Source organism: Pleurodeles waltl, chromosome 6 (genome assembly GCF_031143425.1).
Source record: "Pleurodeles waltl isolate 20211129_DDA chromosome 6, aPleWal1.hap1.20221129, whole genome shotgun sequence".
NCBI classification, from domain to species: domain Eukaryota; kingdom Metazoa; phylum Chordata; class Amphibia; order Caudata; family Salamandridae; genus Pleurodeles; species Pleurodeles waltl.
Window position 1 is genome coordinate 741392286 of NC_090445.1, and position 11875 is coordinate 741404160.

Sequence of the window (11875 nt, forward strand, 5' to 3'; positions counted from 1 at the left end):
CCCCTCCAGAACCAGTGGAGACTGTTATCCACTTGAGAGACTGTGTCTTTGCACTCCCCAGGATGCAGCAGTGGGCAACCCTCCCACTGTAGAGACTGGAGAGACTGTGGCTTTGCACTCCCCAGGATGCAGCAGTGGGAAACCCTCCCACTGTAGAGACTTGAGAGACTGTGGCTTTGCACTCCCCAGGATGCAGCAGTGGGCAACCCTCCTACTGTAGAGACTTGAGAGACTGTGGCTTTGCACTCCCCAGGATGGAACAGTGGGCAAGCCACCCACTGTAGAGACTTGAGAGACTGTGGCTTTGCACTCCCCAGGAGGCAGCAGTGGGCAAGCCACCCACTGTAGAGACTTGAGAGACTGTGATTTTGCACTCCCCAGGATGGAACAGTGGGTAAGCCACCCACTGTAGAGACTTGAGAGTGTCTGTGGCTTTGCACTCCCCAGGATGGAGCAGTAGGCATGTGGCCCCCTCGTGGATTTGGAGTCGTGCACTCAACCGGCTGAGGTGCCCCCCCTTTCCCTACCATCTGAGGTGCCTGTTTTCTTGCCCTCTGATGCCCCTGCAGTGTTCTCTCCATCATGGTCGGGGATCTAGTGTGGGCCTCGCCCATGCCGTATGGGCCCAGTGTTCCACGGACTTCATTGGAGCACTACCTGGACTACTAAGCATGGTGTATATTTTGTTTATGGCGTATATATATATATATTTTTGCATGCTTGATTTTAAAATATTACAATGGTTACACTCATTTCCTTTTGTCTTTGCATTCTGCGGGTGGTCAGTGTGTTGCTGACTATGGGGGTCATTCTGACCCCGGCGGTCAGAGACCGCCGGGGCCAGGGTCGGCGGGAGCACCGGCGACAGACCGGAGGTGCCCCGCAGGGCATTCTGACTGCGGCGGTTCGGCCGCGGTCAGATGCGGGAAACCGGCGGTCTCCCGCCGGTTTCCCGCTGCCCTGCAGAATCCTCCATGGCGGCGGAGCGCGCTCCGCCGCCATGGGGATTCTGACACCCCCTACCGCCATCCTGTTCCTGGCGGGTCTCCCGCCAGGAACAGGATGGCGGTAGGGGGTGCCGGGGGGCCCCTGGGGGCCCCTGCAGTGCCCATGCCAATGGCATGGGCACTGCAGGGGCCCCCGTAAGAGGGCCCCACAAAGTATTTCAGTGTCTGCTATGCAGACACTGAAATACGCGACGGGTGCCACTGCACCCGTCGCACCTTCCCACTACGCCGGCTCAATTCTGAGCCGCCGTCCTCGTGGGAAGGTTGATTTGCCCTGGGCTGGCGGGCGGCCTTTTGGCGGCCGCCCGCCAGCCCAGGGCAAATCCCAAAATACCCTCAGCGGTCTTTCGACCGCGGAGCGGTATTTTGGTGGGGGAACTTTGGCGGCCGGCCGCCGCCGCCCGCCGAAGTTAGAATCACCCCCTATGTCTTCTTCTTGAAGAAAGTCTTGCACAACCAGATTGATGTAGTGCGCCAAACACAGGACCCTGAAATAACCACTGTCTTCCATGGCCTTGACTATGTTACTTCCATTGTCCGTGGCAACAAATGCAACTCAAAGACTTCTGGGGTGCAGCCGTTCAGACACCTTGATTTAAAATTCCTCCAAGATGTTTGCAGCTGTGTGTGATTTTTCCATGGCGAATATAGCTACTGTTGCATGCCGCTGAACATTCTTAAAAAATTCTTACAGTCCAAGACCTGTAGATAGCTTTTGTTTTACCCCCACAAAAGAGATCCAGTGTGCAGTGATGCACATGTAATCAGTCACCTGACAACTGGTCCACATGTCTTTCGTCAGTTGGAAAGCGTCAACACTTTGCTGCAAAGCTTGTCCAACCAATTGCAGCATATCGAGATGCAGCACTGGAACAGCAACTCTGGCAAAATAGGTCCGGCAGAGGGCTGCCACAAACTCTAAGAATCCCACTCCTTCCACAAAAGAACAAGGGAGCAGGTCCAGCACTAACGTTTTTGCCAGCTTCCCATTGTACAAACGTGCCATTGAATGGTTGCTGTCATAGGACCCCTTCTGCCTAAACATGCCGTAATTGTAGCCTGGATTTTCTTCTTTTGTGGGGCCACTGACACAGGTGACTTGAGATGTAGGTGGTGGTAGACTCAATGTGCGTCATGGTGGTGCAGTCACCATATGCTGAGGTGTCTCCATCTGACTGTGAGTCTTCCTGTGCCATTGTGAGGTCGCTGAGGTGGGTGATTCTGGTGCACTGCTGGGTCAGGGCTGCTTTGAATAAGGAAGTCACCCTCTTCTTCCTCACCTTCGACCGTGATTTGACCAGTTGGGTCAGGGCTGCTTTGAATGAGGAAGTTACCCTCTTCTTTCTCACCTTCCACCGTGATTTGACCAGTTCAAGCTGATGTTTCCTGGCTTTCCTCACCTTCACCACTGCAACCACATTGAGCTGTTTTCTTAAGATGCGCCTCCCACCATATTGTGTGATGTTTTTTTCACCTGGATCTTCTGGCTTCCAGTACCATAACATCGACGAACACTTGCATGGCAAATAGAGCATATGGCAATGTTCTCCTCCTGTTTGCTAACTGTAAAGAAATCCAAAACTGTGGAGGAATACTTTCTGATTGGGCCACTGCCAATGCCTGAAGAAGAACTGAATGAAGGTGGGTGTGTTGATTGCCTCTCTGCAGTGCATACTTCTACTGAGGGTTGATGCAGGTCTCTGCTGGGGCCTTATAAATATGGGAGGTGGCGGTGCTGCCTGTGCCACATCCCTCAGAGCAGGTTGGATCGTAATGTCGGACTCCTCTGTGCCAGCTTCCACAATGAATGGCTCGTCACTATCATCCTCTTCATCATCATCCCCTTCCATAATTATCACACTTTCTGGAACTTTTCTTTTCCCTTACTTCTGCCGGCGTCTCCCGGACTGTGCCCTGGTTCACCTCATGTCCCTATCATCGTCATCAGAAGTCGTGCTTAGAGAAGATGGTGGAGTAGTACCAGTACTTAATTTGTTTTTCTCAATGAGGGGCACCAGCACTTATTTTTCAGGGCTGACACTTATTTTTCTGCCTGAAGCATTTACTGAAAGCAAAAGACACACATCGGAAAGAGGGAGGAAGAGAAAAACGAAAAAGCATTGTGAAGGAAGAAAGCAGAATGCTGCAAGAGTAAGCTGAAGGGGTAGGGCATGGCTGTAAACGGCTTAAAGAGGCCTAGGATGGCTTCAGGATCATGCTGCCTCAGTATTGTGGCTCGCATATTTAATTGCAACAGCCGGGTGTTTCAAAGGGGCATCTGCATGTTTTTATTTACATATGAAGCACTGAGTATTACCCTTCGATTTTCTTGCTGGAGATCTGGGAGCCATTGATTCTTAATGAAGAGGTTCTTACTCAGCAGGAAGCTCGACCTCCTGTTAAGCTCCGTATTCGGGAAGATCTGTCTGCAGCTGCTGTCCACTTGGCTCTGTTCCCTGAAATGACTGTGTACTACTTTGTGAAAAGGACAAATCTAATTCAACATTACTGCTTGTCAGCGTCGCCATGATTGCAGTGGCTGCCTCACAGGCAGACATGGCATTGGGTGGGGTGGTGCTGTTGATGTGGGAGTGCTGCTCCCAGGTTCCTTGCTGGAGTCCGGTGTGGAAGGCACACGTCTCCCGAAAAAGGTTTTGGTTGGCACACCACTGGCAGAAAGCCACTTCTTCTCGCTGGCCTCTTTCTTGGGAAAAAAAACGTTTTTTGGGGCCATCTTAAGCTCTAGATTGGCAGTGGTACTAAGATGGACAAGCAAAACAGTTTGGTGACTGTGGACTGAAGTAACTGTAAGGCCTTCTCCTTGGCAGTACTGTGGGTGTATGGGGTCTCTTCTCTTGTGCACCTGAAAACAACCAAGCAAGCAAAAAATGTAGTTAGTGAAATGTGGCAATATTGCAGGTTGAAAATATTACAGAGAAATGCAATCTTGGTGCGGTTGGTTACTTATGTAATATACCTATTTAATCAAACATTGTAAAGGCAAACAACACCACTACTCCATAAAAAAGCACATTTCAAATCAGACAGCACAACAGGCAGATCTAGCCCTTTGCCTTTCTCCCTCTGTTTTAAAGGAGACACCTGGGATAGTCAGAGAGAGGTGCATGGCTAAATGGAATAATCCTTTAAATAACCTATGGCGACAAGGTGGTCCAAGGGAAATGGAATAATCATTAACAAAATGAATTATGCTGGTGATTTTTCTGCCGTGCTCCACAGCCAGGATGTCCTGGAGGAAATGGAATTACACCCAAGAAACTGAATGCTGTTGGGCAGCTATGCGTCCTTGGTGGATGGATGGATGGAGGAATGGAATGGAGCAGATGGATGTAACAAGGCAAATTGCAGAGTTAAATAAAAATAGAACAAAAACAATTAGATAAAAAAATTAAAAAATAAATTATAAAAATTAAAATAAAGAAGAAATTAAAAAATTAAAATTGAACATAAAAATAAATGTAAATATTAAACTAGAAAAACATTTTAAAAATTGAAAAACGAATGATCAATAATTATGATGTTTGTATGTAAGCCTATGTCAAAGACACACTAGCTGCATGAAACAAAATGGCTACCAGCCAGCCACAAGGTCAAACAACAAGTTACAACAACAAGGAACAAGGAGGAGGCATGGAAAACAAAGAATACATGCAAGCCTCATGCAAGGGACAGTGGGTGGATAGACAAAATGGCTGCGAGCCAACCGCATGGTCGAACAACAACAAGGAGTAAGGAGGCATGGCAAACAAAGAAAAGCAGATGCAAGCCTATGGCAAAGAGAAACTTGCTGCATGCAAAAAATGGCTACCAGCTTCTTGATCAAACAACAACAACAAGGAGCAAGGAGTCATGGCAAAAAAAGAAAACATGAAAGTATATGCTAAGGGACACTGGATGTGTGGACAAAATGGCTGCCAGTCACCCGCATGGTCAAACAACAACAATAGGGAGCAGGGAGGCATTGCAAACAAAGAACACAGGCAAGCCTATGGCAAAGGGACACTGGCAGCATGCACAAAATGGCTGCCAGCCACATGGTTAAACAACATCCTCTTATGCCATCAAATCGTATTACCCCACAATATAAACACTTTTTTGCACAAAAAAACATGAACGCAAACATTTTACATTTAATCCAATGCTACCCCTGCCCTAAATGAAGTTTTAAAAACAGATACCACTGAAACATTTATCTCATGCACTGATGACTACTAGTACTGGGCTGACTGGCTAAATGGCCCTTTGGGAATCTAGGCCACACACTAAAATATTATTGCAAATGTTACAAACATGTAGAAAAGGTACTGAGCTGTGCAACAATTTTACAAACAGTGAAAAATTATTGAAATGCAAAATAAATAATAACTAGACCCCAAATTAAAGTAAAAAAGAAATACTGGTGCATGCCCAAGCAAACAAAAACAACACCCTTAGACAATAGTTTCTGAACTTACTTGTGTGATTCAATAAAAACGAAGTCCTTATCCAAAGGTATATCCAGGGGACAAAGAGAGTGATCCTTCCACCTCGAAATCCAAGTGAAAAGTGACCAGGAGCGGGACATAGCACTGGGAGGAGCCTGTTGGACAGGAACAGGAAGTTGGAGTATCTGTCAGACTTCCTTCCTGTTTGAAAAAAAGGCTTCACAATCTGAAAATAAATTGCAGGGTCCATTAAAGTAGACGATCTGGTCAAAATTTCTTTTTGACTAGATTGAGTAGGTCTGGAGTAGAAAATCGACTTCAGGAGTGACTTTGCGCTCGCGAGCGGCCCTGTTTTGCCACCGGCGCAGCAGAAAGCAACGAGATAAAATGCAAAGTCTTGCACGTACCCACTAGTGGCCTGGGAGTATTATCAAACTCACTAGTTAGCTCCAAAACCCAATCTCTTGAGTGCGAACAAACTCCTCTCTGTGCTGGAGTGTAGAATTCAGGAACTCCGCGCTACTCCACATAGCGTGAAGTGCCCAAATTCCACAAACTCCACCAGGGGAGTGGAGTTCTGCGCCCCGGCGTAGTCTTACTACCAGTCTTGACATTGCATCTTCTTTATCAAACAAGCACATTAAAGAAGTGCCACTTCCGTAGAAGCCTCAGCCTAAGAGATTTCTTCTTTAGTAGCTGAAAATAACTCACATAGGCTAGTAGTTCTTGAGAACCCTGGTTAGAAGCCAGCAACTCTCCATGTGCTATCTGATTTAAATTGTGACATTAAAGTATCCCAATCTGATTGCCCATCACCCAATGACAGACCATTCTTGGTAAGTAAAAAAGTAAAAATGTCATGTTACATTACATTACATCAAAATGTATGGAGCGCATGGCTATCCAGAGGCCTCCCAGTGCTAATGCAAGACCATTAAACAGACAAAGTCATTAGCTTTTTATGAAAAGAGAGTTCCAAGTTTTCTAGGTGGAGTTCCAGTGGGAGAGAGTTCCATAAATTACCTGCTTTAAAGGCAAAAGACCTGCCTCCCCATCTTGCTTTCTTAACACGATGCATGTTAATCAGGGAGGCGGATGAAGATCTAAGTGATCTTTTGGGAGTATAGGGGGTTATAATCCGCCTAAGAAAGGCCGGCCCCTTTTCATGAAGTGCCCAGTAAATGAAACAAATAGCTTTAAAGTTGATACGCTGTTCAATGGGGGGGGGGGGGCAATGGAGAGAGGCCAGAGAGGATTTAGCAGAATGAGGTCTGGGAGTGCCCATTAAAAGGCGGGCAGCAGCATATTGTGCTACCTGCAGTCTCTTTAGGACATAGGATGGAGAACTCATGAATAAAACATTCCCGTAGTCCAGGCGAGACAGTATAAGAGCCTGAACAAAAGCCTTTTAGCTAAAAAGGGAAGGAATGTAAAAATGTTCCTGCAGGTCCTTAACAAATTGAAACTAGTAGCAGCCAGTTTCTTTGAGTGACATTTCATTGTGAGGCAGGAGTCCAGCCAAAAACCTAAGCTTTTTATGTTGTCTTTAGGTGGAGGGAGATCATTGAATCCTGTTGAAACTGAGACAGGGGGCTTAAGGCGAGGGAAGTTCCCTAACAACATAACCTCTGTTTTGTCATCATTTAGCTTGAGTTTGCTGTCAGCCATCTATCTGGCAACATCTGACAGATAGAAAGAAAGGATGGCATGTTCTGAATTGGTGCCAGTGGAAAAAGAAAAGACCAATTGGGTATCATCAGCATAGGGAACAAGGGATAACCCATAGGGTTCCACAATCTTTGCCAGAAGGGCCATATAGATATTGAAAAGCATAGGGCTTAAGGAGGAATCTTGTGAGACCCCGCAGGTAAAAGGAAAAATGTCAGAGTAGTGTGCCTGGTCAAGGACTTGGAAAGTCCTCTGACTCAGATATGATGAAAGCCACTTAAGACAAATACCCTCAATTCCCAATTGAGAAGTTCTGTGAAGTAAGACCTTATGATCCACAGTGTCAAAGGTGGCACTCAGATCAAGTAGGATGATTGCTGCATATCCGCCTGCTTCTAAGCGTTGTCTAGTATCTTCAGTGGCAGCCTGCAGGGCAGTTTCAGTACTATGTAGTGGTCTCAATCCTATTTGGGTGTTATGAATAAGATTATGTTCCTCGAGAAAGCCTGACACCTGAGTATTAATATGTTTCTCAATTATTTTTGATGCGATGGGGAGAAGAGCAATTGGTCTGTAATTTCAGGGTGATGTTGTATCAAGATTAGTTTTTTTAATAAGGGCTTAACGACACCATGTTTCTAATGTTGCAGAATATGCCTGAAGGACAAAGAGTCATTGAGAACATTCGTTAATAGGGGAGTTAAAGCATTTGATCCTAAAGCTAGGATAAACAGAGGAGACAGATCCAAAGGAGATCCAGATTTTATGGAGCAAAGGTATTTATCTACTAACTCTTCACTCAACGGCTGCAAGACTGAAAGTAGGACTCGGGGAATGTAAGGAAATGCCTCCTTGGCATGGTTACCCCCTGACCTTTTGCATTTGCTGATGCTAAGCTTCGATTTGAAAGTGTGCTGAGGCCTGCTAACCAGGCCCCAGTACCAGTGTTCTTTCCCTAACCTGTACTTTTGTTTCCACAATTGGCACACCCTGGCATCCAGGTAAGTCCCTTGTAACTGGTACCCCTGGTACCAAGGGCCCTGATGCCAGGGAAGGTCTCTAAGGGCTGCAGCATGTCTTATGCCACCCTGGGGACCCCTCACTCAGCACAGACACACTGCTTGCCAGCTTGTGTGTGCTAGTGGGGATAAAACGACTAAGTCGGCATGGTACTCCCCTCAGGGTGACATGCCAACCTCACACTGCCTACAGGTATAGATAAGTCACCCCTCTAGCAGGCCTTACAGCCTTAAGGCAGGGTGCACTATACCATAGGTGAGGGCATAAGTGCATGAGCACTATGCCCCTACAGTGTCTAAGCAAAACTTAGTCTGTCATACACGAACTCCACAGCACCATAATGGCTACACTGAAAACTGTGAAGTTTGGTATCAAACTTCTCAGCACAATAAATGCACACTGATGCCAGTGTACATTTTATTGTAACATACACCCCAGAGGGCACCTTAGTGGTGCCCCCTGAAACCTTAACCGACTATCCGTGTAGGCTGACTAGTTTTAGCAGACTGCCACACACCAGACATGTTGCTGGCCACAAGGGGAGAGTGCCTTTGTCACTCTGTGGCTAGTAACAAAGCCTGTACTGGGTGGAGGTGCTTCACACCTCCCCCTGCAGAAACTGTAACACCTGTCGGTGAGCCTCAAAGGCTCACCCCCTTTGTTACAGCACCCCAGGGCACTCCAGCTAGTGGAGTTGCCCGCCCCCTCCGGCCACGGCCCCACTTTTGGCGGCAAGGCCGGAGGAGATAATGGGAAAAACAAGGAGGAGTCACTGGCCAGTCAGGACAGCCCCTAAGGTGTCCTGAGCTGAGGTGACTCTAACTTTTGGAAATCCTCCATCTTGCAGATGGATGATTCCCCCAATAGGATTAGGGATGTGCCCCCCTCCCCTCAGGGAGGAGGCACAAAGAGGGTGTAGCCACCCTCAGGGCTAGTAGCCATTGGCTCCTAACCCCCCAGACCTAAACACACCCCTAAATTCAGTATTTTAGGGCTCCCCAGAACCTAGGAACTCAGATTCCTGCAACCTAAGAAGAAGAGGACTGCTGAGCTGAAAAACCCTGCAGAGAAGACGGAGACACCAACTGCTTTGGCCCCAGCTCTACCGGCCTGTCTCCCCACTTCTAAAGAAACTGCTCCAGCGACGCTTTCCACAGGGACCAGCGACCTCTGAAGCCTCAAAGGACTGCCCTGCATCTAGAAGGACCAAGAACTCCTGAGGACAGCGGCCCTGTTCACCAAAGACTGTAACTTTGCAACAAAGAAGCAACTTTGAAACAACACGCGTTTCCCGCCGGAAGCGTGAGACTTGGCACACTGCACCCGACGCCCCCGGCTCAACTTGTAGAGAACAAACACCACAAGGAGGACTCTCCGGCGACAACGAGACCGTGAGTAGCCAGAGTTGACCCCCCTGAGCCCCCACAGCGACGCCTGCAGAGGGAATCCCGAGGATCCCCCTGACCGCGACTACCTGCTTCAAAGACCCGACGCCTGGTAAAGACACTGCACCCGCAGCCCCCAGGACCTGAAGGATCCGACCTCCAGTGCAGGAGCGACCCGCAGGGTGCCCTCTCCCTTGCCCAGGTGGTGGCTACCCCGAGGAGGCCCCCCCTTGCCTGCCTGCATCGCTGAAGAGACCCCTTGGTCTCCCATTGATTTCTATTGCGAACCCGACGCCTGTTTACACACTGCACCCGGCCGCCCCCGTGCTGCTGAGGGTGTACTTTTTGTGTGGACTTGTGTCCCCCACGGTGTCCTACAAAATCCCCCTGGTCTGCCCTCCGAAGACGCGGGTACTTACCTGCTAGCAGACTGGAACCGGGGCACCCCCTTCTCCATTGAAGCCTATGCGTTTTTGGCACCACTTTGACCTCTGGACCTGACCGGCCCTGAGCAGCTGGTGTGGTAACTTTGGGGTTGCTCTGAACCACCAGCGGTGGGCTACCTTGGACCCAAAATTGAACCTCGTAGGTGGTTTACTTACCTGCAAAAACTAACAACCACTTACCTCCCCCAGGAACTGTTGAAAATTGCACTGTGTCTAGTTTTAAAATAGCTATATGTCATTTATGTGAAAACTGTATATGCTATTTTGCTAATTCAAAGTTCCTAAAGTTCCTACATGAAATACCTTTCATTTGAAGTATTACTTGTAAATCTTGAACCTGTGGTTCTTAAAATAAACTAAGAAAATATATTTTTCTATATAAAAACCTATTGGCCTGGAATTGTCTTTGAGTGTGTGTTCCCCATTTATTGCCTGTGTGTGTACAACAAATGCTTAACACTACCCTCTGATAAGCCTACTGCTCGACCACACTACCACAAAATAGAGCATTAGAATTATCTCTTTTTGCCACTATCTTACCTCTAAGGGGAACCCTTGGACTCTGTGCATACTATTCCTTACTTTGAAATAGTGTATGCAGAGCCAACTTCCTACAGGGAACCTGACCCTCAGCATAAGAGACGGACTTGTCCTCTTTAGGGGGATTACTAGGGAGATTTGCCTGAATGTCAGAGATTTTCTTTCAGAGGAAGCAGGCTAGCTCATTGCTATGTTCCTTAGAGCCCTCTATTACATTATTGATGCAGGGAAGCTTGATCATTTCCTTGAAGATAGAGAAAATCTCTGTGGTAGAATGGGAGGACTCTTCAATCTTGGAGGTATAATAGGATGCCTGCGCAGCCTTAATTTCCTAGTGGAAGGATCGAATCATATTCCTATGATCTCTTTTGAGGCCAGGGTCGTATGAGTTCTTCCATTTCCTCTGCATCCGCTTACATTCTTTTTTTAGATGCAGCAGATGAGGGGAGAACCAGGATGATTTCTTTTGATGAGTGGACTTAATAGTGGTCTTAGTAGGTAAATTAATATCGAGGGACTTGGAGATCCATTTATCAAACCTTTCTGCTGTATAAGGCTTACGAAAGGATGTGGAAGAATGCAGGTTCGTTAAGGTATCCATCTAGTCTTTCTTATTCAGCTTTGACCACTAAAATACGGTTAACTTACCACGGGCTGGAGAATTGGAGAAAAGTAAGTAGGAAGTGTGAGTGCGACTAAAAAACTGGTCGGGCCAGATCAAGGGAAGGGGGGCCTGAGCTGATAGATTGGAAAGATGACTAAAAACTAAATCAATTGTATGGCCTCTAAGATGGGTGGGGCCAGATATCAATTGCGTCAGGTCTAAGGCTGCTAAATCCATAAGTAGAGCTTTGGCAGAGATGTTGTGAGGCTCATCTACATGAATATTAAAATCACCTAGGATAGTGCAGTTGGGATATCTGCAGGCAAAATCTGCTACACAGTCTGGTAAGGCTTGCAGAAACCTCATAGTCTAATCGTATCTGTGGAAAAGCTGAGGACTGTTCTCTGACATTGTATGGTGCTGCCAATGAGACGAATAGGTATCACTGCCTCAGTTCATGTATATTTCCCAAAATCTCCATTGGAAGGTTTCTTCTAGTTTATTTACTATCGGCAATCATATCATTTTCACTTCGGTTTGGAGCTTTGTAATGGTTTGCACCAGATCCCCATCCATGCTTTAAAAGTCACTCATAGGTGCATAGGCTGTCAGGTGGGTGCTTAGGAGAGTTAGGATCGAAAAACCAACCCTTCAATTCTCAGGTTTACTTTCTTACTCCTGATACAAGAGCAAGGACAATCTTCAGAGAAAATAAGGGAGCTTGGAGGAAATGGAAACCTTGTATTGGGAAAAGAGGCCA